Here is a 25,493-nt window from a genome sequence, read left to right on the forward strand (position 1 = left end):
GCCGTTTGACAAAGTTCCCCACCATATTGTAGGTTAATTACTTACACGAAATGATTCATCTGCTGTTTCAGACGTTTTTACCATTTTTAAGCTCGAGAGCCAAATGAGAAATGCAGTGTCCTCGAACGACCAACATTATGAAGAAATAGTGTATGATTCTGAATGTTCACTCATATCTCGCGACCCACCTATGACATGTTAATAACCGCTTTGGGTCCCAAATCATAGTTTAAGAATTCATGTCAGAGGTTCTTGAGTTTATTCATCTCGAGACCCAAATGAAAAATGTACTGTCCTCGAATGATCATAGTTACGAAGAAATAGTATGTGATTACCATTGATTACTGATATCTCGCTACCCACCTCTCACCAGTGTTGCCAACTTAGCGACTTTGTCGCTATATTTAGTGAGTATTCAGAAAAAAGACAAGAATCGACAGAAGAAAGTTCAATTGTAGTTCTAAACATACTTAGGGTGTTTTTTACTCACTTTTTGTCTCTCCCGAGACGTTATTCCTCTCTCCTACAGCGTCAATCACAATTACATCCACTTGGCCAATTATGAAAATTATGTGATGACGTCATTTAGCGACTTCTAGCTACTTTTAGGACCAGCAATAGCTACTTTCCTTCCTGAGGATTTGGCAACACTGCCTCTCACATGCTCAGGCCCACTTTGCGTCCCAAAACGTAGCTTAAGAAACCCTGTTGCTAGACAATTGAAGGTGTCTGTATCGTTTCCAATATTAGTAAAAGACATCTCTTTTGTGATGTGATTTTGCTAGACAGAGATGTGGGTTAAATTAATGAGACTGGTTTGATTCAAATAGGTGTGGGTGTTCACATCTGCAACATATATGACTTTTATGGGTGCTGTGGCTTAGTTGGTTAAAGTGCCTGTCTAGTAAACAGGAGATCCTGAGTTCAAATCTCAGCAGTACCTTTTTATTGTTCACATTGGTGGAGAAGGTCAGAGGGGAGGGCACTCAGGTTTTCTCACCAATGGGTTTAGAGAATTAGAGATGACGTGAGGAGGATGCAATTGAGATATTCCAATGTCACGGAAAAAGGGCACTTTTTGAATGAGAAAAAACCTACCGACTGTGTAAAGCTCCACTGTTTCTTCAGTTTATTCATTATCGAGACCAAAATGAAAAGAGTTTAGCCAGCTTGTGCACATCACTTTCACAGCCTATGTAGGCTTTACAAAGCCAGCTCTTGTAGCCGGCCGTGATCGTATAGTGGTTAGTACTCTGCGTTGTGGTCGCAGCAACCCCGGTTCGAATCCGGGTCACGGCACTGCAATGTAATTTTAGAAGGGTTGTTTTTTGAATGAGTTAAGACTTACTATGCAAGCTAAGAAACTCAGCAACTCTGCCGTTTGACAAAGTTCCCCACCATATTGTAGGTTAATTACTTACACGAAATGATTCATCTGCTGTTTCAGACGTTTTTACCATTTTTAAGCTCGAGAGCCAAATGAGAAATGCAGTGTCCTCGAACGACCAACATTATGAAGAAATAGTGTATGATTCTGAATGTTCACTCATATCTCGCGACCCACCTATGACATGTTAATAACCGCTTTGGGTCCCAAATCATAGTTTAAGAATTCATGTCAGAGGTTCTTGAGTTTATTCATCTCGAGACCCAAATGAAAAATGTACTGTCCTCGAATGATCATAGTTACGAAGAAATAGTATGTGATTACCATTGATTACTGATATCTCGCTACCCACCTCTCACCAGTGTTGCCAACTTAGCGACTTTGTCGCTATATTTAGTGAGTATTCAGAAAAAAGACAAGAATCGACAGAAGAAAGTTCAATTGTAGTTCTAAACATACTTAGGGTGTTTTTTACTCACTTTTTGTCTCTCCCGAGACGTTATTCCTCTCTCCTACAGCGTCAATCACAATTACATCCACTTGGCCAATTATGAAAATTATGTGATGACGTCATTTAGCGACTTCTAGCTACTTTTAGGACCAGCAATAGCTACTTTCCTTCCTGAGGATTTGGCAACACTGCCTCTCACATGCTCAGGCCCACTTTGCGTCCCAAAACGTAGCTTAAGAAACCCTGTTGCTAGACAATTGAAGGTGTCTGTATCGTTTCCAATATTAGTAAAAGACATCTCTTTTGTGATGTGATTTTGCTAGACAGAGATGTGGGTTAAATTAATGAGACTGGTTTGATTCAAATAGGTGTGGGTGTTCACATCTGCAACATATATGACTTTTATGGGTGCTGTGGCTTAGTTGGTTAAAGTGCCTGTCTAGTAAACAGGAGATCCTGAGTTCAAATCTCAGCAGTACCTTTTTATTGTTCACATTGGTGGAGAAGGTCAGAGGGGAGGGCACTCAGGTTTTCTCACCAATGGGTTTAGAGAATTAGAGATGACGTGAGGAGGATGCAATTGAGATATTCCAATGTCACGGAAAAAGGGCACTTTTTGAATGAGAAAAAACCTACCGACTGTGTAAAGCTCCACTGTTTCTTCAGTTTATTCATTATCGAGACCAAAATGAAAAGAGTTTAGCCAGCTTGTGCACATCACTTTCACAGCCTATGTAGGCTTTACAAAGCCAGCTCTTGTAGCCGGCCGTGATCGTATAGTGGTTAGTACTCTGCGTTGTGGTCGCAGCAACCCCGGTTCGAATCCGGGTCACGGCACTGCAATGTAATTTTAGAAGGGTTGTTTTTTGAATGAGTTAAGACTTGCTATGCAAGCTAAGAAACTCAGCAACTCTGCCGTTTGACAAAGTTCCCCACCATATTGTAGGTTAATTACTTACACGAAATGATTCATCTGCTGTTTCAGACGTTTTTACCATTTTTAAGCTCGAGAGCCAAATGAGAAATGCAGTGTCCTCGAACGACCAACATTATGAAGAAATAGTATATGATTCTGAATGTTCACTCATATCTCGCGACCCACCTATGACATGTTAATAACCGCTTTGGGTCCCAAATCATAGTTTAAGAATTCATGTCAGAGGTTCTTGAGTTTATTCATCTCGAGACCCAAATGAAAAATGTACTGTCCTCGAATGATCATAGTTACGAAGAAATAGTATGTGATTACCATTGATTACTGATATCTCGCTACCCACCTCTCACCAGTGTTGCCAACTTAGCGACTTTGTCGCTATATTTAGTGAGTATTCAGAAAAAAGACAAGAATCGACAGAAGAAAGTTCAATTGTAGTTCTAAACATACTTAGGGTGTTTTTTACTCACTTTTTGTCTCTCCCGAGGCGTTATTCCTCTCTCCTACAGCGTCAATCACAATTACATCCACTTGGCCAATTATGAAAATTATGTGATGACGTCATTTAGCGACTTCTAGCTACTTTTAGGACCAGCAATAGCTACTTTCCTTCCTGAGGATTTGGCAACACTGCCTCTCACATGCTCAGGCCCACTTTGCGTCCCAAAACGTAGCTTAAGAAACCCTGTTGCTAGACAATTGAAGGTGTCTGTATCGTTTCCAATATTAGTAAAAGACATCTCTTTTGTGATGTGATTTTGCTAGACAGAGATGTGGGTTAAATTAATGAGACTGGTTTGATTCAAATAGGTGTGGGTGTTCACATCTGCAACATATATGACTTTTATGGGTGCTGTGGCTTAGTTGGTTAAAGTGCCTGTCTAGTAAACAGGAGATCCTGAGTTCAAATCTCAGCAGTACCTTTTTATTGTTCACATTGGTGGAGAAGGTCAGAGGGGAGGGCACTCAGGTTTTCTCACCAATGGGTTTAGAGAATTAGAGATGACGTGAGGAGGATGCAATTGAGATATTCCAATGTCACGGAAAAAGGGCACTTTTTGAATGAGAAAAAACCTACCGACTGTGTAAAGCTCCACTGTTTCTTCAGTTTATTCATTATCGAGACCAAAATGAAAAGAGTTTAGCCAGCTTGTGCACATCACTTTCACAGCCTATGTAGGCTTTACAAAGCCAGCTCTTGTAGCCGGCCGTGATCGTATAGTGGTTAGTACTCTGCGTTGTGGTCGCAGCAACCCCGGTTCGAATCCGGGTCACGGCACTGCAATGTAATTTTAGAAGGGTTGTTTTTTGAATGAGTTAAGACTTACTATGCAAGCTAAGAAACTCAGCAACTCTGCCGTTTGACAAAGTTCCCCACCATATTGTAGGTTAATTACTTACACGAAATGATTCATCTGCTGTTTCAGACGTTTTTACCATTTTTAAGCTCGAGAGCCAAATGAGAAATGCAGTGTCCTCGAACGACCAACATTATGAAGAAATAGTATATGATTCTGAATGTTCACTCATATCTCGCGACCCACCTATGACATGTTAATAACCGCTTTGGGTCCCAAATCATAGTTTAAGAATTCATGTCAGAGGTTCTTGAGTTTATTCATCTCGAGACCCAAATGAAAAATGTACTGTCCTCGAATGATCATAGTTACGAAGAAATAGTATGTGATTACCATTGATTACTGATATCTCGCTACCCACCTCTCACCAGTGTTGCCAACTTAGCGACTTTGTCGCTATATTTAGTGAGTATTCAGAAAAAAGACAAGAATCGACAGAAGAAAGTTCAATTGTAGTTCTAAACATACTTAGGGTGTTTTTTACTCACTTTTTGTCTCTCCCGAGGCGTTATTCCTCTCTCCTACAGCGTCAATCACAATTACATCCACTTGGCCAATTATGAAAATTATGTGATGACGTCATTTAGCGACTTCTAGCTACTTTTAGGACCAGCAATAGCTACTTTCCTTCCTGAGGATTTGGCAACACTGCCTCTCACATGCTCAGGCCCACTTTGCGTCCCAAAACGTAGCTTAAGAAACCCTGTTGCTAGACAATTGAAGGTGTCTGTATCGTTTCCAATATTAGTAAAAGACATCTCTTTTGTGATGTGATTTTGCTAGACAGAGATGTGGGTTAAATTAATGAGACTGGTTTGATTCAAATAGGTGTGGGTGTTCACATCTGCAACATATATGACTTTTATGGGTGCTGTGGCTTAGTTGGTTAAAGTGCCTGTCTAGTAAACAGGAGATCCTGAGTTCAAATCTCAGCAGTACCTTTTTATTGTTCACATTGGTGGAGAAGGTCAGAGGGGAGGGCACTCAGGTTTTCTCACCAATGGGTTTAGAGAATTAGAGATGACGTGAGGAGGATGCAATTGAGATATTCCAATGTCACGGAAAAAGGGCACTTTTTGAATGAGAAAAAACCTACCGACTGTGTAAAGCTCCACTGTTTCTTCAGTTTATTCATTATCGAGACCAAAATGAAAAGAGTTTAGCCAGCTTGTGCACATCACTTTCACAGCCTATGTAGGCTTTACAAAGCCACCTCTTGTAGCCGGCCGTGATCGTATAGTGGTTAGTACTCTGCGTTGTGGTCGCAGCAACCCCGGTTCGAATCCGGGTCACGGCACTGCAATGTAATTTTAGAAGGGTTGTTTTTTGAATGAGTTAAGACTTGCTATGCAAGCTAAGAAACTCAGCAACTCTGCCGTTTGACAAAGTTCCCCACCATATTGTAGGTTAATTACTTACACGAAATGATTCATCTGCTGTTTCAGACGTTTTTACCATTTTTAAGCTCGAGAGCCAAATGAGAAATGCAGTGTCCTCGAACGACCAACATTATGAAGAAATAGTATATGATTCTGAATGTTCACTCATATCTCGCGACCCACCTATGACATGTTAATAACCGCTTTGGGTCCCAAATCATAGTTTAAGAATTCATGTCAGAGGTTCTTGAGTTTATTCATCTCGAGACCCAAATGAAAAATGTACTGTCCTCGAATGATCATAGTTACGAAGAAATAGTATGTGATTACCATTGATTACTGATATCTCGCTACCCACCTCTCACCAGTGTTGCCAACTTAGCGACTTTGTCGCTATATTTAGTGAGTATTCAGAAAAAAGACAAGAATCGACAGAAGAAAGTTCAATTGTAGTTCTAAACATACTTAGGGTGTTTTTTACTCACTTTTTGTCTCTCCCGAGGCGTTATTCCTCTCTCCTACAGCGTCAATCACAATTACATCCACTTGGCCAATTATGAAAATTATGTGATGACGTCATTTAGCGACTTCTAGCTACTTTTAGGACCAGCAATAGCTACTTTCCTTCCTGAGGATTTGGCAACACTGCCTCTCACATGCTCAGGCCCACTTTGCGTCCCAAAACGTAGCTTAAGAAACCCTGTTGCTAGACAATTGAAGGTGTCTGTATCGTTTCCAATATTAGTAAAAGACATCTCTTTTGTGATGTGATTTTGCTAGACAGAGATGTGGGTTAAATTAATGAGACTGGTTTGATTCAAATAGGTGTGGGTGTTCACATCTGCAACATATATGACTTTTATGGGTGCTGTGGCTTAGTTGGTTAAAGTGCCTGTCTAGTAAACAGGAGATCCTGAGTTCAAATCTCAGCAGTACCTTTTTATTGTTCACATTGGTGGAGAAGGTCAGAGGGGAGGGCACTCAGGTTTTCTCACCAATGGGTTTAGAGAATTAGAGATGACGTGAGGAGGATGCAATTGAGATATTCCAATGTCACGGAAAAAGGGCACTTTTTGAATGAGAAAAAACCTACCGACTGTGTAAAGCTCCACTGTTTCTTCAGTTTATTCATTATCGAGACCAAAATGAAAAGAGTTTAGCCAGCTTGTGCACATCACTTTCACAGCCTATGTAGGCTTTACAAAGCCAGCTCTTGTAGCCGGCCGTGATCGTATAGTGGTTAGTACTCTGCGTTGTGGTCGCAGCAACCCCGGTTCGAATCCGGGTCACGGCACTGCAATGTAATTTTAGAAGGGTTGTTTTTTGAATGAGTTAAGACTTGCTATGCAAGCTAAGAAACTCAGCAACTCTGCCGTTTGACAAAGTTCCCCACCATATTGTAGGTTAATTACTTACACGAAATGATTCATCTGCTGTTTCAGACGTTTTTACCATTTTTAAGCTCGAGAGCCAAATGAGAAATGCAGTGTCCTCGAACGACCAACATTATGAAGAAATAGTATATGATTCTGAATGTTCACTCATATCTCGCGACCCACCTATGACATGTTAATAACCGCTTTGGGTCCCAAATCATAGTTTAAGAATTCATGTCAGAGGTTCTTGAGTTTATTCATCTCGAGACCCAAATGAAAAATGTACTGTCCTCGAATGATCATAGTTACGAAGAAATAGTATGTGATTACCATTGATTACTGATATCTCGCTACCCACCTCTCACCAGTGTTGCCAACTTAGCGACTTTGTCGCTATATTTAGTGAGTATTCAGAAAAAAGACAAGAATCGACAGAAGAAAGTTCAATTGTAGTTCTAAACATACTTAGGGTGTTTTTTACTCACTTTTTGTCTCTCCCGAGGCGTTATTCCTCTCTCCTACAGCGTCAATCACAATTACATCCACTTGGCCAATTATGAAAATTATGTGATGACGTCATTTAGCGACTTCTAGCTACTTTTAGGACCAGCAATAGCTACTTTCCTTCCTGAGGATTTGGCAACACTGCCTCTCACATGCTCAGGCCCACTTTGCGTCCCAAAACGTAGCTTAAGAAACCCTGTTGCTAGACAATTGAAGGTGTCTGTATCGTTTCCAATATTAGTAAAAGACATCTCTTTTGTGATGTGATTTTGCTAGACAGAGATGTGGGTTAAATTAATGAGACTGGTTTGATTCAAATAGGTGTGGGTGTTCACATCTGCAACATATATGACTTTTATGGGTGCTGTGGCTTAGTTGGTTAAAGTGCCTGTCTAGTAAACAGGAGATCCTGAGTTCAAATCTCAGCAGTACCTTTTTATTGTTCACATTGGTGGAGAAGGTCAGAGGGGAGGGCACTCAGGTTTTCTCACCAATGGGTTTAGAGAATTAGAGATGACGTGAGGAGGATGCAATTGAGATATTCCAATGTCACGGAAAAAGGGCACTTTTTGAATGAGAAAAAACCTACCGACTGTGTAAAGCTCCACTGTTTCTTCAGTTTATTCATTATCGAGACCAAAATGAAAAGAGTTTAGCCAGCTTGTGCACATCACTTTCACAGCCTATGTAGGCTTTACAAAGCCAGCTCTTGTAGCCGGCCGTGATCGTATAGTGGTTAGTACTCTGCGTTGTGGTCGCAGCAACCCCGGTTCGAATCCGGGTCACGGCACTGCAATGTAATTTTAGAAGGGTTGTTTTTTGAATGAGTTAAGACTTACTATGCAAGCTAAGAAACTCAGCAACTCTGCCGTTTGACAAAGTTCCCCACCATATTGTAGGTTAATTACTTACACGAAATGATTCATCTGCTGTTTCAGACGTTTTTACCATTTTTAAGCTCCAGAGCCAAATGAGAAATGCAGTGTCCTCGAACGACCAACATTATGAAGAAATAGTGTATGATTCTGAATGTTCACTCATATCTCGCGACCCACCTATGACATGTTAATAACCGCTTTGGGTCCCAAATCATAGTTTAAGAATTCATGTCAGAGGTTCTTGAGTTTATTCATCTCGAGACCCAAATGAAAAATGTACTGTCCTCGAATGATCATAGTTACGAAGAAATAGTATGTGATTACCATTGATTACTGATATCTCGCTACCCACCTCTCACCAGTGTTGCCAACTTAGCGACTTTGTCGCTATATTTAGTGAGTATTCAGAAAAAAGACAAGAATCGACAGAAGAAAGTTCAATTGTAGTTCTAAACATACTTAGGGTGTTTTTTACTCACTTTTTGTCTCTCCCGAGACGTTATTCCTCTCTCCTACAGCGTCAATCACAATTACATCCACTTGGCCAATTATGAAAATTATGTGATGACGTCATTTAGCGACTTCTAGCTACTTTTAGGACCAGCAATAGCTACTTTCCTTCCTGAGGATTTGGCAACACTGCCTCTCACATGCTCAGGCCCACTTTGCGTCCCAAAACGTAGCTTAAGAAACCCTGTTGCTAGACAATTGAAGGTGTCTGTATCGTTTCCAATATTAGTAAAAGACATCTCTTTTGTGATGTGATTTTGCTAGACAGAGATGTGGGTTAAATTAATGAGACTGGTTTGATTCAAATAGGTGTGGGTGTTCACATCTGCAACATATATGACTTTTATGGGTGCTGTGGCTTAGTTGGTTAAAGTGCCTGTCTAGTAAACAGGAGATCCTGAGTTCAAATCTCAGCAGTACCTTTTTATTGTTCACATTGGTGGAGAAGGTCAGAGGGGAGGGCACTCAGGTTTTCTCACCAATGGGTTTAGAGAATTAGAGATGACGTGAGGAGGATGCAATTGAGATATTCCAATGTCACGGAAAAAGGGCACTTTTTGAATGAGAAAAAACCTACCGACTGTGTAAAGCTCCACTGTTTCTTCAGTTTATTCATTATCGAGACCAAAATGAAAAGAGTTTAGCCAGCTTGTGCACATCACTTTCACAGCCTATGTAGGCTTTACAAAGCCAGCTCTTGTAGCCGGCCGTGATCGTATAGTGGTTAGTACTCTGCGTTGTGGTCGCAGCAACCCCGGTTCGAATCCGGGTCACGGCACTGCAATGTAATTTTAGAAGGGTTGTTTTTTGAATGAGTTAAGACTTACTATGCAAGCTAAGAAACTCAGCAACTCTGCCGTTTGACAAAGTTCCCCACCATATTGTAGGTTAATTACTTACACGAAATGATTCATCTGCTGTTTCAGACGTTTTTACCATTTTTAAGCTCGAGAGCCAAATGAGAAATGCAGTGTCCTCGAACGACCAACATTATGAAGAAATAGTGTATGATTCTGAATGTTCACTCATATCTCGCGACCCACCTATGACATGTTAATAACCGCTTTGGGTCCCAAATCATAGTTTAAGAATTCATGTCAGAGGTTCTTGAGTTTATTCATCTCGAGACCCAAATGAAAAATGTACTGTCCTCGAATGATCATAGTTACGAAGAAATAGTATGTGATTACCATTGATTACTGATATCTCGCTACCCACCTCTCACCAGTGTTGCCAACTTAGCGACTTTGTCGCTATATTTAGTGAGTATTCAGAAAAAAGACAAGAATCGACAGAAGAAAGTTCAATTGTAGTTCTAAACATACTTAGGGTGTTTTTTACTCACTTTTTGTCTCTCCCGAGACGTTATTCCTCTCTCCTACAGCGTCAATCACAATTACATCCACTTGGCCAATTATGAAAATTATGTGATGACGTCATTTAGCGACTTCTAGCTACTTTTAGGACCAGCAATAGCTACTTTCCTTCCTGAGGATTTGGCAACACTGCCTCTCACATGCTCAGGCCCACTTTGCGTCCCAAAACGTAGCTTAAGAAACCCTGTTGCTAGACAATTGAAGGTGTCTGTATCGTTTCCAATATTAGTAAAAGACATCTCTTTTGTGATGTGATTTTGCTAGACAGAGATGTGGGTTAAATTAATGAGACTGGTTTGATTCAAATAGGTGTGGGTGTTCACATCTGCAACATATATGACTTTTATGGGTGCTGTGGCTTAGTTGGTTAAAGTGCCTGTCTAGTAAACAGGAGATCCTGAGTTCAAATCTCAGCAGTACCTTTTTATTGTTCACATTGGTGGAGAAGGTCAGAGGGGAGGGCACTCAGGTTTTCTCACCAATGGGTTTAGAGAATTAGAGATGACGTGAGGAGGATGCAATTGAGATATTCCAATGTCACGGAAAAAGGGCACTTTTTGAATGAGAAAAAACCTACCGACTGTGTAAAGCTCCACTGTTTCTTCAGTTTATTCATTATCGAGACCAAAATGAAAAGAGTTTAGCCAGCTTGTGCACATCACTTTCACAGCCTATGTAGGCTTTACAAAGCCAGCTCTTGTAGCCGGCCGTGATCGTATAGTGGTTAGTACTCTGCGTTGTGGTCGCAGCAACCCCGGTTCGAATCCGGGTCACGGCACTGCAATGTAATTTTAGAAGGGTTGTTTTTTGAATGAGTTAAGACTTACTATGCAAGCTAAGAAACTCAGCAACTCTGCCGTTTGACAAAGTTCCCCACCATATTGTAGGTTAATTACTTACACGAAATGATTCATCTGCTGTTTCAGACGTTTTTACCATTTTTAAGCTCGAGAGCCAAATGAGAAATGCAGTGTCCTCGAACGACCAACATTATGAAGAAATAGTGTATGATTCTGAATGTTCACTCATATCTCGCGACCCACCTATGACATGTTAATAACCGCTTTGGGTCCCAAATCATAGTTTAAGAATTCATGTCAGAGGTTCTTGAGTTTATTCATCTCGAGACCCAAATGAAAAATGTACTGTCCTCGAATGATCATAGTTACGAAGAAATAGTATGTGATTACCATTGATTACTGATATCTCGCTACCCACCTCTCACCAGTGTTGCCAACTTAGCGACTTTGTCGCTATATTTAGTGAGTATTCAGAAAAAAGACAAGAATCGACAGAAGAAAGTTCAATTGTAGTTCTAAACATACTTAGGGTGTTTTTTACTCACTTTTTGTCTCTCCCGAGACGTTATTCCTCTCTCCTACAGCGTCAATCACAATTACATCCACTTGGCCAATTATGAAAATTATGTGATGACGTCATTTAGCGACTTCTAGCTACTTTTAGGACCAGCAATAGCTACTTTCCTTCCTGAGGATTTGGCAACACTGCCTCTCACATGCTCAGGCCCACTTTGCGTCCCAAAACGTAGCTTAAGAAACCCTGTTGCTAGACAATTGAAGGTGTCTGTATCGTTTCCAATATTAGTAAAAGACATCTCTTTTGTGATGTGATTTTGCTAGACAGAGATGTGGGTTAAATTAATGAGACTGGTTTGATTCAAATAGGTGTGGGTGTTCACATCTGCAACATATATGACTTTTATGGGTGCTGTGGCTTAGTTGGTTAAAGTGCCTGTCTAGTAAACAGGAGATCCTGAGTTCAAATCTCAGCAGTACCTTTTTATTGTTCACATTGGTGGAGAAGGTCAGAGGGGAGGGCACTCAGGTTTTCTCACCAATGGGTTTAGAGAATTAGAGATGACGTGAGGAGGATGCAATTGAGATATTCCAATGTCACGGAAAAAGGGCACTTTTTGAATGAGAAAAAACCTACCGACTGTGTAAAGCTCCACTGTTTCTTCAGTTTATTCATTATCGAGACCAAAATGAAAAGAGTTTAGCCAGCTTGTGCACATCACTTTCACAGCCTATGTAGGCTTTACAAAGCCAGCTCTTGTAGCCGGCCGTGATCGTATAGTGGTTAGTACTCTGCGTTGTGGTCGCAGCAACCCCGGTTCGAATCCGGGTCACGGCACTGCAATGTAATTTTAGAAGGGTTGTTTTTTGAATGAGTTAAGACTTGCTATGCAAGCTAAGAAACTCAGCAACTCTGCCGTTTGACAAAGTTCCCCACCATATTGTAGGTTAATTACTTACACGAAATGATTCATCTGCTGTTTCAGACGTTTTTACCATTTTTAAGCTCGAGAGCCAAATGAGAAATGCAGTGTCCTCGAACGACCAACATTATGAAGAAATAGTATATGATTCTGAATGTTCACTCATATCTCGCGACCCACCTATGACATGTTAATAACCGCTTTGGGTCCCAAATCATAGTTTAAGAATTCATGTCAGAGGTTCTTGAGTTTATTCATCTCGAGACCCAAATGAAAAATGTACTGTCCTCGAATGATCATAGTTACGAAGAAATAGTATGTGATTACCATTGATTACTGATATCTCGCTACCCACCTCTCACCAGTGTTGCCAACTTAGCGACTTTGTCGCTATATTTAGTGAGTATTCAGAAAAAAGACAAGAATCGACAGAAGAAAGTTCAATTGTAGTTCTAAACATACTTAGGGTGTTTTTTACTCACTTTTTGTCTCTCCCGAGGCGTTATTCCTCTCTCCTACAGCGTCAATCACAATTACATCCACTTGGCCAATTATGAAAATTATGTGATGACGTCATTTAGCGACTTCTAGCTACTTTTAGGACCAGCAATAGCTACTTTCCTTCCTGAGGATTTGGCAACACTGCCTCTCACATGCTCAGGCCCACTTTGCGTCCCAAAACGTAGCTTAAGAAACCCTGTTGCTAGACAATTGAAGGTGTCTGTATCGTTTCCAATATTAGTAAAAGACATCTCTTTTGTGATGTGATTTTGCTAGACAGAGATGTGGGTTAAATTAATGAGACTGGTTTGATTCAAATAGGTGTGGGTGTTCACATCTGCAACATATATGACTTTTATGGGTGCTGTGGCTTAGTTGGTTAAAGTGCCTGTCTAGTAAACAGGAGATCCTGAGTTCAAATCTCAGCAGTACCTTTTTATTGTTCACATTGGTGGAGAAGGTCAGAGGGGAGGGCACTCAGGTTTTCTCACCAATGGGTTTAGAGAATTAGAGATGACGTGAGGAGGATGCAATTGAGATATTCCAATGTCACGGAAAAAGGGCACTTTTTGAATGAGAAAAAACCTACCGACTGTGTAAAGCTCCACTGTTTCTTCAGTTTATTCATTATCGAGACCAAAATGAAAAGAGTTTAGCCAGCTTGTGCACATCACTTTCACAGCCTATGTAGGCTTTACAAAGCCACTCTTGTAGCCGGCCGTGATCGTATAGTGGTTAGTACTCTGCGTTGTGGTCGCAGCAACCCCGGTTCGAATCCGGGTCACGGCACTGCAATGTAATTTTAGAAGGGTTGTTTTTTGAATGAGTTAAGACTTACTATGCAAGCTAAGAAACTCAGCAACTCTGCCGTTTGACAAAGTTCCCCACCATATTGTAGGTTAATTACTTACACGAAATGATTCATCTGCTGTTTCAGACGTTTTTACCATTTTTAAGCTCGAGAGCCAAATGAGAAATGCAGTGTCCTCGAACGACCAACATTATGAAGAAATAGTATATGATTCTGAATGTTCACTCATATCTCGCGACCCACCTATGACATGTTAATAACCGCTTTGGGTCCCAAATCATAGTTTAAGAATTCATGTCAGAGGTTCTTGAGTTTATTCATCTCGAGACCCAAATGAAAAATGTACTGTCCTCGAATGATCATAGTTACGAAGAAATAGTATGTGATTACCATTGATTACTGATATCTCGCTACCCACCTCTCACCAGTGTTGCCAACTTAGCGACTTTGTCGCTATATTTAGTGAGTATTCAGAAAAAAGACAAGAATCGACAGAAGAAAGTTCAATTGTAGTTCTAAACATACTTAGGGTGTTTTTTACTCACTTTTTGTCTCTCCCGAGGCGTTATTCCTCTCTCCTACAGCGTCAATCACAATTACATCCACTTGGCCAATTATGAAAATTATGTGATGACGTCATTTAGCGACTTCTAGCTACTTTTAGGACCAGCAATAGCTACTTTCCTTCCTGAGGATTTGGCAACACTGCCTCTCACATGCTCAGGCCCACTTTGCGTCCCAAAACGTAGCTTAAGAAACCCTGTTGCTAGACAATTGAAGGTGTCTGTATCGTTTCCAATATTAGTAAAAGACATCTCTTTTGTGATGTGATTTTGCTAGACAGAGATGTGGGTTAAATTAATGAGACTGGTTTGATTCAAATAGGTGTGGGTGTTCACATCTGCAACATATATGACTTTTATGGGTGCTGTGGCTTAGTTGGTTAAAGTGCCTGTCTAGTAAACAGGAGATCCTGAGTTCAAATCTCAGCAGTACCTTTTTATTGTTCACATTGGTGGAGAAGGTCAGAGGGGAGGGCACTCAGGTTTTCTCACCAATGGGTTTAGAGAATTAGAGATGACGTGAGGAGGATGCAATTGAGATATTCCAATGTCACGGAAAAAGGGCACTTTTTGAATGAGAAAAAACCTACCGACTGTGTAAAGCTCCACTGTTTCTTCAGTTTATTCATTATCGAGACCAAAATGAAAAGAGTTTAGCCAGCTTGTGCACATCACTTTCACAGCCTATGTAGGCTTTACAAAGCCACCTCTTGTAGCCGGCCGTGATCGTATAGTGGTTAGTACTCTGCGTTGTGGTCGCAGCAACCCCGGTTCGAATCCGGGTCACGGCACTGCAATGTAATTTTAGAAGGGTTGTTTTTTGAATGAGTTAAGACTTGCTATGCAAGCTAAGAAACTCAGCAACTCTGCCGTTTGACAAAGTTCCCCACCATATTGTAGGTTAATTACTTACACGAAATGATTCATCTGCTGTTTCAGACGTTTTTACCATTTTTAAGCTCGAGAGCCAAATGAGAAATGCAGTGTCCTCGAACGACCAACATTATGAAGAAATAGTATATGATTCTGAATGTTCACTCATATCTCGCGACCCACCTATGACATGTTAATAACCGCTTTGGGTCCCAAATCATAGTTTAAGAATTCATGTCAGAGGTTCTTGAGTTTATTCATCTCGAGACCCAAATGAAAAATGTACTGTCCTCGAATGATCATAGTTACGAAGAAATAGTATGTGATTACCATTGATTACTGATATCTCGCTACCCACCTCTCACCAGTGTTGCCAACTTAGCGACTTTGTCGCTATATTTAGTGAGTATTCAGAAAAAAGACAAGAATCGACAGAAGAAAGTTCAATTGTAGTTCTAAACATACTTAGGGTGTTTTTTACTCACTTTTTGTCTCTCCCGAGGCGTTATTCCTCTCTCCTACAGCGTCAATCACAATTACATCCACTTGGCCAATTATGAAAATTATGTGATGACGTCATTTAGCGACTTCTAGCTACTTTTAGGACCAGCAATAGCTACTTTCCTTCCTGAGGATTTGGCAACACTGCCTCTCACATGCTCAGGCCCACTTTGCGTCCCAAAACGTAGCTTAAGAAACCCTGTTGCTAGACAATTGAAGGTGTCTGTATCGTTTCCAATATTAGTAAAAGACATCTCTTTTGTGATGTGATTTTGCTAGACAGAGATGTGGGTTAAATTAATGAGACTGGTTTGATTCAAATAGGTGTGGGTGTTCACATCTGCAACATATATGACTTTTATGGGTGCTGTGGCTTAGTTGGTTAAAGTGCCTGTCTAGTAAACAGGAGATCCTGAGTTCAAATCTCAGCAGTACCTTTTTATTGTTCACATTGGTGGAGAAGGTCAGAGGGGAGGGCACTCAGGTTTTCTCACCAATGGGTTTAGAGAATTAGAGATGACGTGAGGAGGATGCAATTGAGATATTCCAATGTCACGGAAAAAGGGCACTTTTTGAATGAGAAAAAACCTACCGACTGTGTAAAGCTCCACTGTTTCTTCAGTTTATTCATTATCGAGACCAAAATGAAAAGAGTTTAGCCAGCTTGTGCACATCACTTTCACAGCCTATGTAGGCTTTACAAAGCCACCTCTTGTAGCCGGCCGTGATCGTATAGTGGTTAGTACTCTGCGTTGTGGTCGCAGCAACCCCGGTTCGAATCCGGGTCACGGCACTGCAATGTAATTTTAGAAGGGTTGTTTTTTGAATGAGTTAAGACTTACTATGCAAGCTAAGAAACTCAGCAACTCTGCCGTTTGACAAAGTTCCCCACCATATTGTAGGTTAATTACTTACACGAAATGATTCATCTGCTGTTTCAGACGTTTTTACCATTTTTAAGCTCGAGAGCCAAATGAGAAATGCAGTGTCCTCGAACGACCAACATTATGAAGAAATAGTATATGATTCTGAATGTTCACTCATATCTCGCGACCCACCTATGACATGTTAATAACCGCTTTGGGTCCCAAATCATAGTTTAAGAATTCATGTCAGAGGTTCTTGAGTTTATTCATCTCGAGACCCAAATGAAAAATGTACTGTCCTCGAATGATCATAGTTACGAAGAAATAGTATGTGATTACCATTGATTACTGATATCTCGCTACCCACCTCTCACCAGTGTTGCCAACTTAGCGACTTTGTCGCTATATTTAGTGAGTATTCAGAAAAAAGACAAGAATCGACAGAAGAAAGTTCAATTGTAGTTCTAAACATACTTAGGGTGTTTTTTACTCACTTTTTGTCTCTCCCGAGGCGTTATTCCTCTCTCCTACAGCGTCAATCACAATTACATCCACTTGGCCAATTATGAAAATTATGTGATGACGTCATTTAGCGACTTCTAGCTACTTTTAGGACCAGCAATAGCTACTTTCCTTCCTGAGGATTTGGCAACACTGCCTCTCACATGCTCAGGCCCACTTTGCGTCCCAAAACGTAGCTTAAGAAACCCTGTTGCTAGACAATTGAAGGTGTCTGTATCGTTTCCAATATTAGTAAAAGACATCTCTTTTGTGATGTGATTTTGCTAGACAGAGATGTGGGTTAAATTAATGAGACTGGTTTGATTCAAATAGGTGTGGGTGTTCACATCTGCAACATATATGACTTTTATGGGTGCTGTGGCTTAGTTGGTTAAAGTGCCTGTCTAGTAAACAGGAGATCCTGAGTTCAAATCTCAGCAGTACCTTTTTATTGTTCACATTGGTGGAGAAGGTCAGAGGGGAGGGCACTCAGGTTTTCTCACCAATGGGTTTAGAGAATTAGAGATGACGTGAGGAGGATGCAATTGAGATATTCCAATGTCACGGAAAAAGGGCACTTTTTGAATGAGAAAAAACCTACCGACTGTGTAAAGCTCCACTGTTTCTTCAGTTTATTCATTATCGAGACCAAAATGAAAAGAGTTTAGCCAGCTTGTGCACATCACTTTCACAGCCTATGTAGGCTTTACAAAGCCAGCTCTTGTAGCCGGCCGTGATCGTATAGTGGTTAGTACTCTGCGTTGTGGTCGCAGCAACCCCGGTTCGAATCCGGGTCACGGCACTGCAATGTAATTTTAGAAGGGTTGTTTTTTGAATGAGTTAAGACTTACTATGCAAGCTAAGAAACTCAGCAACTCTGCCGTTTGACAAAGTTCCCCACCATATTGTAGGTTAATTACTTACACGAAATGATTCATCTGCTGTTTCAGACGTTTTTACCATTTTTAAGCTCGAGAGCCAAATGAGAAATGCAGTGTCCTCGAACGACCAACATTATGAAGAAATAGTATATGATTCTGAATGTTCACTCATATCTCGCGACCCACCTATGACATGTTAATAACCGCTTTGGGTCCCAAATCATAGTTTAAGAATTCATGTCAGAGGTTCTTGAGTTTATTCATCTCGAGACCCAAATGAAAAATGTACTGTCCTCGAATGATCATAGTTACGAAGAAATAGTATGTGATTACCATTGATTACTGATATCTCGCTACCCACCTCTCACCAGTGTTGCCAACTTAGCGACTTTGTCGCTATATTTAGTGAGTATTCAGAAAAAAGACAAGAATCGACAGAAGAAAGTTCAATTGTAGTTCTAAACATACTTAGGGTGTTTTTTACTCACTTTTTGTCTCTCCCGAGGCGTTATTCCTCTCTCCTACAGCGTCAATCACAATTACATCCACTTGGCCAATTATGAAAATTATGTGATGACGTCATTTAGCGACTTCTAGCTACTTTTAGGACCAGCAATAGCTACTTTCCTTCCTGAGGATTTGGCAACACTGCCTCTCACATGCTCAGGCCCACTTTGCGTCCCAAAACGTAGCTTAAGAAACCCTGTTGCTAGACAATTGAAGGTGTCTGTATCGTTTCCAATATTAGTAAAAGACATCTCTTTTGTGATGTGATTTTGCTAGACAGAGATGTGGGTTAAATTAATGAGACTGGTTTGATTCAAATAGGTGTGGGTGTTCACATCTGCAACATATATGACTTTTATGGGTGCTGTGGCTTAGTTGGTTAAAGTGCCTGTCTAGTAAACAGGAGATCCTGAGTTCAAATCTCAGCAGTACCTTTTTATTGTTCACATTGGTGGAGAAGGTCAGAGGGGAGGGCACTCAGGTTTTCTCACCAATGGGTTTAGAGAATTAGAGATGACGTGAGGAGGATGCAATTGAGATATTCCAATGTCACGGAAAAAGGGCACTTTTTGAATGAGAAAAAACCTACCGACTGTGTAAAGCTCCACTGTTTCTTCAGTTTATTCATTATCGAGACCAAAATGAAAAGAGTTTAGCCAGCTTGTGCACATCACTTTCACAGCCTATGTAGGCTTTACAAAGCCAGCTCTTGTAGCCGGCCGTGATCGTATAGTGGTTAGTACTCTGCGTTGTGGTCGCAGCAACCCCGGTTCGAATCCGGGTCACGGCACTGCAATGTAATTTTAGAAGGGTTGTTTTTTGAATGAGTTAAGACTTGCTATGCAAGCTAAGAAACTCAGCAACTCTGCCGTTTGACAAAGTTCCCCACCATATTGTAGGTTAATTACTTACACGAAATGATTCATCTGCTGTTTCAGACGTTTTTACCATTTTTAAGCTCGAGAGCCAAATGAGAAATGCAGTGTCCTCGAACGACCAACATTATGAAGAAATAGTATATGATTCTGAATGTTCACTCATATCTCGCGACCCACCTATGACATGTTAATAACCGCTTTGGGTCCCAAATCATAGTTTAAGAATTCATGTCAGAGGTTCTTGAGTTTATTCATCTCGAGACCCAAATGAAAAATGTACTGTCCTCGAATGATCATAGTTACGAAGAAATAGTATGTGATTACCATTGATTACTGATATCTCGCTACCCACCTCTCACCAGTGTTGCCAACTTAGCGACTTTGTCGCTATATTTAGTGAGTATTCAGAAAAAAGACAAGAATCGACAGAAGAAAGTTCAATTGTAGTTCTAAACATACTTAGGGTGTTTTTTACTCACTTTTTGTCTCTCCCGAGGCGTTATTCCTCTCTCCTACAGCGTCAATCACAATTACATCCACTTGGCCAATTATGAAAATTATGTGATGACGTCATTTAGCGACTTCTAGCTACTTTTAGGACCAGCAATAGCTACTTTCCTTCCTGAGGATTTGGCAACACTGCCTCTCACATGCTCAGGCCCACTTTGCGTCCCAAAACGTAGCTTAAGAAACCCTGTTGCTAGACAATTGAAGGTGTCTGTATCGTTTCCAATATTAGTAAAAGACATCTCTTTTGTGATGTGATTTTGCTAGACAGAGATGTGGGTTAAATTAATGAGACTGGTTTGATTCAAATAGGTGTGGGTGTTCACATCTGCAACATATATGACTTTTATGGGTGCTGTGGCTTAGTTGGTTAAAGTGCCTGTCTAGTAAACAGGAGATCCTGAGTTCAAATCTCAGCAGTACCTTTTTATTGTTCACATTGGTGGAGAAGGTCAGAGGGGAGGGCACTCAGGTTTTCTCACCAATGGGTTTAGAGAATTAGAGATGACGTGAGGAGGATGCAATTGAGATATTCCAATGTCACGGAAAAAGGGCACTTTTTGAATGAGAAAAAACCTACCGACTGTGTAAAGCTCCACTGTTTCTTCAGTTTATTCATTATCGAGACCAAAATGAAAAGAGTTTAGCCAGCTTGTGCACATCACTTTCACAGCCTATGTAGGCTTTACAAAGCCAGCTCTTGTAGCCGGCCGTGATCGTATAGTGGTTAGTACTCTGCGTTGTGGTCGCAGCAACCCCGGTTCGAATCCGGGTCACGGCACTGCAATGTAATTTTAGAAGGGTTGTTTTTTGAATGAGTTAAGACTTGCTATGCAAGCTAAGAAACTCAGCAACTCTGCCGTTTGACAAAGTTCCCCACCATATTGTAGGTTAATTACTTACACGAAATGATTCATCTGCTGTTTCAGACGTTTTTACCATTTTTAAGCTCGAGAGCCAAATGAGAAATGCAGTGTCCTCGAACGACCAACATTATGAAGAAATAGTATATGATTCTGAATGTTCACTCATATCTCGCGACCCACCTATGACATGTTAATAACCGCTTTGGGTCCCAAATCATAGTTTAAGAATTCATGTCAGAGGTTCTTGAGTTTATTCATCTCGAGACCCAAATGAAAAATGTACTGTCCTCGAATGATCATAGTTACGAAGAAATAGTATGTGATTACCATTGATTACTGATATCTCGCTACCCACCTCTCACCAGTGTTGCCAACTTAGCGACTTTGTCGCTATATTTAGTGAGTATTCAGAAAAAAGACAAGAATCGACAGAAGAAAGTTCAATTGTAGTTCTAAACATACTTAGGGTGTTTTTTACTCACTTTTTGTCTCTCCCGAGGCGTTATTCCTCTCTCCTACAGCGTCAATCACAATTACATCCACTTGGCCAATTATGAAAATTATGTGATGACGTCATTTAGCGACTTCTAGCTACTTTTAGGACCAGCAATAGCTACTTTCCTTCCTGAGGATTTGGCAACACTGCCTCTCACATGCTCAGGCCCACTTTGCGTCCCAAAACGTAGCTTAAGAAACCCTGTTGCTAGACAATTGAAGGTGTCTGTATCGTTTCCAATATTAGTAAAAGACATCTCTTTTGTGATGTGATTTTGCTAGACAGAGATGTGGGTTAAATTAATGAGACTGGTTTGATTCAAATAGGTGTGGGTGTTCACATCTGCAACATATATGACTTTTATGGGTGCTGTGGCTTAGTTGGTTAAAGTGCCTGTCTAGTAAACAGGAGATCCTGAGTTCAAATCTCAGCAGTACCTTTTTATTGTTCACATTGGTGGAGAAGGTCAGAGGGGAGGGCACTCAGGTTTTCTCACCAATGGGTTTAGAGAATTAGAGATGACGTGAGGAGGATGCAATTGAGATATTCCAATGTCACGGAAAAAGGGCACTTTTTGAATGAGAAAAAACCTACCGACTGTGTAAAGCTCCACTGTTTCTTCAGTTTATTCATTATCGAGACCAAAATGAAAAGAGTTTAGCCAGCTTGTGCACATCACTTTCACAGCCTATGTAGGCTTTACAAAGCCAGCTCTTGTAGCCGGCCGTGATCGTATAGTGGTTAGTACTCTGCGTTGTGGTCGCAGCAACCCCGGTTCGAATCCGGGTCACGGCACTGCAATGTAATTTTAGAAGGGTTGTTTTTTGAATGAGTTAAGACTTACTATGCAAGCTAAGAAACTCAGCAACTCTGCCGTTTGACAAAGTTCCCCACCATATTGTAGGTTAATTACTTACACGAAATGATTCATCTGCTGTTTCAGACGTTTTTACCATTTTTAAGCTCGAGAGCCAAATGAGAAATGCAGTGTCCTCGAACGACCAACATTATGAAGAAATAGTGTATGATTCTGAATGTTCACTCATATCTCGCGACCCACCTATGACATGTTAATAACCGCTTTGGGTCCCAAATCATAGTTTAAGAATTCATGTCAGAGGTTCTTGAGTTTATTCATCTCGAGACCCAAATGAAAAATGTACTGTCCTCGAATGATCATAGTTACGAAGAAATAGTATGTGATTACCATTGATTACTGATATCTCGCTACCCACCTCTCACCAGTGTTGCCAACTTAGCGACTTTGTCGCTATATTTAGTGAGTATTCAGAAAAAAGACAAGAATCGACAGAAGAAAGTTCAATTGTAGTTCTAAACATACTTAGGGTGTTTTTTACTCACTTTTTGTCTCTCCCGAGACGTTATTCCTCTCTCCTACAGCGTCAATCACAATTACATCCACTTGGCCAATTATGAAAATTATGTGATGACGTCATTTAGCGACTTCTAGCTACTTTTAGGACCAGCAATAGCTACTTTCCTTCCTGAGGATTTGGCAACACTGCCTCTCACATGCTCAGGCCCACTTTGCGTCCCAAAACGTAGCTTAAGAAACCCTGTTGCTAGACAATTGAAGGTGTCTGTATCGTTTCCAATATTAGTAAAAGACATCTCTTTTGTGATGTGATTTTGCTAGACAGAGATGTGGGTTAAATTAATGAGACTGGTTTGATTCAAATAGGTGTGGGTGTTCACATCTGCAACATATATGACTTTTATGGGTGCTGTGGCTTAGTTGGTTAAAGTGCCTGTCTAGTAAACAGGAGATCCTGAGTTCAAATCTCAGCAGTACCTTTTTATTGTTCACATTGGTGGAGAAGGTCAGAGGGGAGGGCACTCAGGTTTTCTCACCAATGGGTTTAGAGAATTAGAGATGACGTGAGGAGGATGCAATTGAGATATTCCAATGTCACGGAAAAAGGGCACTTTTTGAATGAGAAAAAACCTACCGACTGTGTAAAGCTCCACTGTTTCTTCAGTTTATTCATTATCGAGACCAAAATGAAAAGAGTTTAGCCAGCTTGTGCACATCACTTTCACAGCCTATGTAGGCTTTACAAAGCCAGCTCTTGTAGCCGGCCGTGATCGTATAGTGGTTAGTACTCTGCGTTGTGGTCGCAGCAACCCCGGTTCGAATCCGGGTCACGGCACTGCAATGTAATTTTAGAAGGGTTGTTTTTTGAATGAGTTAAGACTTACTATGCAAGCTAAGAAACTCAGCAACTCTGCCGTTTGACAAAGTTCCCCACCATATTGTAGGTTAATTACTTACACGAAATGATTCATCTGCTGTTTCAGACGTTTTTACCATTTTTAAGCTCGAGAGCCAAATGAGAAATGCAGTGTCCTCGAACGACCAACATTATGAAGAAATAGTGTATGATTCTGAATGTTCACTCATATCTCGCGACCCACCTATGACATGTTAATAACCGCTTTGGGTCCCAAATCATAGTTTAAGAATTCATGTCAGAGGTTCTTGAGTTTATTCATCTCGAGACCCAAATGAAAAATGTACTGTCCTCGAATGATCATAGTTACGAAGAAATAGTATGTGATTACCATTGATTACTGATATCTCGCTACCCACCTCTCACCAGTGTTGCCAACTTAGCGACTTTGTCGCTATATTTAGTGAGTATTCAGAAAAAAGACAAGAATCGACAGAAGAAAGTTCAATTGTAGTTCTAAACATACTTAGGGTGTTTTTTACTCACTTTTTGTCTCTCCCGAGACGTTATTCCTCTCTCCTACAGCGTCAATCACAATTACATCCACTTGGCCAATTATGAAAATTATGTGATGACGTCATTTAGCGACTTCTAGCTACTTTTAGGACCAGCAATAGCTACTTTCCTTCCTGAGGATTTGGCAACACTGCCTCTCACATGCTCAGGCCCACTTTGCGTCCCAAAACGTAGCTTAAGAAACCCTGTTGCTAGACAATTGAAGGTGTCTGTATCGTTTCCAATATTAGTAAAAGACATCTCTTTTGTGATGTGATTTTGCTAGACAGAGATGTGGGTTAAATTAATGAGACTGGTTTGATTCAAATAGGTGTGGGTGTTCACATCTGCAACATATATGACTTTTATGGGTGCTGTGGCTTAGTTGGTTAAAGTGCCTGTCTAGTAAACAGGAGATCCTGAGTTCAAATCTCAGCAGTACCTTTTTATTGTTCACATTGGTGGAGAAGGTCAGAGGGGAGGGCACTCAGGTTTTCTCACCAATGGGTTTAGAGAATTAGAGATGACGTGAGGAGGATGCAATTGAGATATTCCAATGTCACGGAAAAAGGGCACTTTTTGAATGAGAAAAAACCTACCGACTGTGTAAAGCTCCACTGTTTCTTCAGTTTATTCATTATCGAGACCAAAATGAAAAGAGTTTAGCCAGCTTGTGCACATCACTTTCACAGCCTATGTAGGCTTTACAAAGCCAGCTCTTGTAGCCGGCCGTGATCGTATAGTGGTTAGTACTCTGCGTTGTGGTCGCAGCAACCCCGGTTCGAATCCGGGTCACGGCACTGCAATGTAATTTTAGAAGGGTTGTTTTTTGAATGAGTTAAGACTTACTATGCAAGCTAAGAAACTCAGCAACTCTGCCGTTTGACAAAGTTCCCCACCATATTGTAGGTTAATTACTTACACGAAATGATTCATCTGCTGTTTCAGACGTTTTTACCATTTTTAAGCTCGAGAGCCAAATGAGAAATGCAGTGTCCTCGAACGACCAACATTATGAAGAAATAGTGTATGATTCTGAATGTTCACTCATATCTCGCGACCCACCTATGACATGTTAATAACCGCTTTGGGTCCCAAATCATAGTTTAAGAATTCATGTCAGAGGTTCTTGAGTTTATTCATCTCGAGACCCAAATGAAAAATGTACTGTCCTCGAATGATCATAGTTACGAAGAAATAGTATGTGATTACCATTGATTACTGATATCTCGCTACCCACCTCTCACCAGTGTTGCCAACTTAGCGACTTTGTCGCTATATTTAGTGAGTATTCAGAAAAAAGACAAGAATCGACAGAAGAAAGTTCAATTGTAGTTCTAAACATACTTAGGGTGTTTTTTACTCACTTTTTGTCTCTCCCGAGACGTTATTCCTCTCTCCTACAGCGTCAATCACAATTACATCCACTTGGCCAATTATGAAAATTATGTGATGACGTCATTTAGCGACTTCTAGCTACTTTTAGGACCAGCAATAGCTACTTTCCTTCCTGAGGATTTGGCAACACTGCCTCTCACATGCTCAGGCCCACTTTGCGTCCCAAAACGTAGCTTAAGAAACCCTGTTGCTAGACAATTGAAGG

General features: G+C 40.7%; 36 non-coding genes across 36 annotated transcripts; all 36 read left to right on the top strand.

The window, feature by feature from the left end:
• The first annotated feature begins 869 nt into the window (after positions 1–869).
• Positions 870–943, top strand: trnat-agu (transfer RNA threonine (anticodon AGU)). The gene has a single exon. It is a non-coding gene; the product is annotated as a tRNA-Thr (tRNA).
• A 284-nt stretch (positions 944–1,227) lies between these two features.
• On the top strand, positions 1,228–1,299 carry trnah-gug (transfer RNA histidin (anticodon GUG)). Its single transcript has one exon. It is a non-coding gene; the product is annotated as a tRNA-His (tRNA).
• Positions 1,300–2,245: 946 nt separating this feature from the next.
• On the top strand, positions 2,246–2,319 carry trnat-agu (transfer RNA threonine (anticodon AGU)). Its single transcript has one exon. It is a non-coding gene; the product is annotated as a tRNA-Thr (tRNA).
• Positions 2,320–2,603: 284 nt separating this feature from the next.
• On the top strand, positions 2,604–2,675 carry trnah-gug (transfer RNA histidin (anticodon GUG)). Its single transcript has one exon. It is a non-coding gene; the product is annotated as a tRNA-His (tRNA).
• Positions 2,676–3,621: 946 nt separating this feature from the next.
• trnat-agu (transfer RNA threonine (anticodon AGU)) lies at positions 3,622–3,695 on the top strand. Its single transcript has one exon. It is a non-coding gene; the product is annotated as a tRNA-Thr (tRNA).
• Positions 3,696–3,979: 284 nt separating this feature from the next.
• Positions 3,980–4,051, top strand: trnah-gug (transfer RNA histidin (anticodon GUG)). Its single transcript has one exon. It is a non-coding gene; the product is annotated as a tRNA-His (tRNA).
• Positions 4,052–4,997: 946 nt separating this feature from the next.
• On the top strand, positions 4,998–5,071 carry trnat-agu (transfer RNA threonine (anticodon AGU)). The gene has a single exon. It is a non-coding gene; the product is annotated as a tRNA-Thr (tRNA).
• A 284-nt stretch (positions 5,072–5,355) lies between these two features.
• Positions 5,356–5,427, top strand: trnah-gug (transfer RNA histidin (anticodon GUG)). Its single transcript has one exon. It is a non-coding gene; the product is annotated as a tRNA-His (tRNA).
• Positions 5,428–6,373: 946 nt separating this feature from the next.
• Positions 6,374–6,447, top strand: trnat-agu (transfer RNA threonine (anticodon AGU)). Its single transcript has one exon. It is a non-coding gene; the product is annotated as a tRNA-Thr (tRNA).
• A 284-nt stretch (positions 6,448–6,731) lies between these two features.
• Positions 6,732–6,803, top strand: trnah-gug (transfer RNA histidin (anticodon GUG)). The gene has a single exon. It is a non-coding gene; the product is annotated as a tRNA-His (tRNA).
• Positions 6,804–7,749: 946 nt separating this feature from the next.
• On the top strand, positions 7,750–7,823 carry trnat-agu (transfer RNA threonine (anticodon AGU)). The gene has a single exon. It is a non-coding gene; the product is annotated as a tRNA-Thr (tRNA).
• Positions 7,824–8,107: 284 nt separating this feature from the next.
• On the top strand, positions 8,108–8,179 carry trnah-gug (transfer RNA histidin (anticodon GUG)). Its single transcript has one exon. It is a non-coding gene; the product is annotated as a tRNA-His (tRNA).
• Positions 8,180–9,125: 946 nt separating this feature from the next.
• On the top strand, positions 9,126–9,199 carry trnat-agu (transfer RNA threonine (anticodon AGU)). Its single transcript has one exon. It is a non-coding gene; the product is annotated as a tRNA-Thr (tRNA).
• Positions 9,200–9,483: 284 nt separating this feature from the next.
• Positions 9,484–9,555, top strand: trnah-gug (transfer RNA histidin (anticodon GUG)). The gene has a single exon. It is a non-coding gene; the product is annotated as a tRNA-His (tRNA).
• A 946-nt stretch (positions 9,556–10,501) lies between these two features.
• Positions 10,502–10,575, top strand: trnat-agu (transfer RNA threonine (anticodon AGU)). Its single transcript has one exon. It is a non-coding gene; the product is annotated as a tRNA-Thr (tRNA).
• Positions 10,576–10,859: 284 nt separating this feature from the next.
• Positions 10,860–10,931, top strand: trnah-gug (transfer RNA histidin (anticodon GUG)). The gene has a single exon. It is a non-coding gene; the product is annotated as a tRNA-His (tRNA).
• A 946-nt stretch (positions 10,932–11,877) lies between these two features.
• trnat-agu (transfer RNA threonine (anticodon AGU)) lies at positions 11,878–11,951 on the top strand. The gene has a single exon. It is a non-coding gene; the product is annotated as a tRNA-Thr (tRNA).
• A 284-nt stretch (positions 11,952–12,235) lies between these two features.
• trnah-gug (transfer RNA histidin (anticodon GUG)) lies at positions 12,236–12,307 on the top strand. The gene has a single exon. It is a non-coding gene; the product is annotated as a tRNA-His (tRNA).
• Positions 12,308–13,253: 946 nt separating this feature from the next.
• On the top strand, positions 13,254–13,327 carry trnat-agu (transfer RNA threonine (anticodon AGU)). Its single transcript has one exon. It is a non-coding gene; the product is annotated as a tRNA-Thr (tRNA).
• Positions 13,328–13,610: 283 nt separating this feature from the next.
• Positions 13,611–13,682, top strand: trnah-gug (transfer RNA histidin (anticodon GUG)). Its single transcript has one exon. It is a non-coding gene; the product is annotated as a tRNA-His (tRNA).
• Positions 13,683–14,628: 946 nt separating this feature from the next.
• trnat-agu (transfer RNA threonine (anticodon AGU)) lies at positions 14,629–14,702 on the top strand. Its single transcript has one exon. It is a non-coding gene; the product is annotated as a tRNA-Thr (tRNA).
• A 284-nt stretch (positions 14,703–14,986) lies between these two features.
• Positions 14,987–15,058, top strand: trnah-gug (transfer RNA histidin (anticodon GUG)). The gene has a single exon. It is a non-coding gene; the product is annotated as a tRNA-His (tRNA).
• A 946-nt stretch (positions 15,059–16,004) lies between these two features.
• Positions 16,005–16,078, top strand: trnat-agu (transfer RNA threonine (anticodon AGU)). Its single transcript has one exon. It is a non-coding gene; the product is annotated as a tRNA-Thr (tRNA).
• Positions 16,079–16,362: 284 nt separating this feature from the next.
• On the top strand, positions 16,363–16,434 carry trnah-gug (transfer RNA histidin (anticodon GUG)). Its single transcript has one exon. It is a non-coding gene; the product is annotated as a tRNA-His (tRNA).
• Positions 16,435–17,380: 946 nt separating this feature from the next.
• On the top strand, positions 17,381–17,454 carry trnat-agu (transfer RNA threonine (anticodon AGU)). Its single transcript has one exon. It is a non-coding gene; the product is annotated as a tRNA-Thr (tRNA).
• A 284-nt stretch (positions 17,455–17,738) lies between these two features.
• Positions 17,739–17,810, top strand: trnah-gug (transfer RNA histidin (anticodon GUG)). Its single transcript has one exon. It is a non-coding gene; the product is annotated as a tRNA-His (tRNA).
• Positions 17,811–18,756: 946 nt separating this feature from the next.
• trnat-agu (transfer RNA threonine (anticodon AGU)) lies at positions 18,757–18,830 on the top strand. The gene has a single exon. It is a non-coding gene; the product is annotated as a tRNA-Thr (tRNA).
• Positions 18,831–19,114: 284 nt separating this feature from the next.
• On the top strand, positions 19,115–19,186 carry trnah-gug (transfer RNA histidin (anticodon GUG)). Its single transcript has one exon. It is a non-coding gene; the product is annotated as a tRNA-His (tRNA).
• Positions 19,187–20,132: 946 nt separating this feature from the next.
• On the top strand, positions 20,133–20,206 carry trnat-agu (transfer RNA threonine (anticodon AGU)). Its single transcript has one exon. It is a non-coding gene; the product is annotated as a tRNA-Thr (tRNA).
• Positions 20,207–20,490: 284 nt separating this feature from the next.
• On the top strand, positions 20,491–20,562 carry trnah-gug (transfer RNA histidin (anticodon GUG)). The gene has a single exon. It is a non-coding gene; the product is annotated as a tRNA-His (tRNA).
• Positions 20,563–21,508: 946 nt separating this feature from the next.
• trnat-agu (transfer RNA threonine (anticodon AGU)) lies at positions 21,509–21,582 on the top strand. Its single transcript has one exon. It is a non-coding gene; the product is annotated as a tRNA-Thr (tRNA).
• A 284-nt stretch (positions 21,583–21,866) lies between these two features.
• trnah-gug (transfer RNA histidin (anticodon GUG)) lies at positions 21,867–21,938 on the top strand. The gene has a single exon. It is a non-coding gene; the product is annotated as a tRNA-His (tRNA).
• Positions 21,939–22,884: 946 nt separating this feature from the next.
• trnat-agu (transfer RNA threonine (anticodon AGU)) lies at positions 22,885–22,958 on the top strand. The gene has a single exon. It is a non-coding gene; the product is annotated as a tRNA-Thr (tRNA).
• Positions 22,959–23,242: 284 nt separating this feature from the next.
• On the top strand, positions 23,243–23,314 carry trnah-gug (transfer RNA histidin (anticodon GUG)). Its single transcript has one exon. It is a non-coding gene; the product is annotated as a tRNA-His (tRNA).
• A 946-nt stretch (positions 23,315–24,260) lies between these two features.
• trnat-agu (transfer RNA threonine (anticodon AGU)) lies at positions 24,261–24,334 on the top strand. The gene has a single exon. It is a non-coding gene; the product is annotated as a tRNA-Thr (tRNA).
• A 284-nt stretch (positions 24,335–24,618) lies between these two features.
• Positions 24,619–24,690, top strand: trnah-gug (transfer RNA histidin (anticodon GUG)). The gene has a single exon. It is a non-coding gene; the product is annotated as a tRNA-His (tRNA).
• Positions 24,691–25,493: the final 803 nt, after the last annotated feature.

This window comes from Oncorhynchus clarkii, unplaced genomic scaffold (genome assembly GCF_045791955.1).
Source record: "Oncorhynchus clarkii lewisi isolate Uvic-CL-2024 unplaced genomic scaffold, UVic_Ocla_1.0 unplaced_contig_5774_pilon_pilon, whole genome shotgun sequence".
Taxonomy (NCBI): Eukaryota; Metazoa; Chordata; class Actinopteri; order Salmoniformes; family Salmonidae; genus Oncorhynchus; species Oncorhynchus clarkii.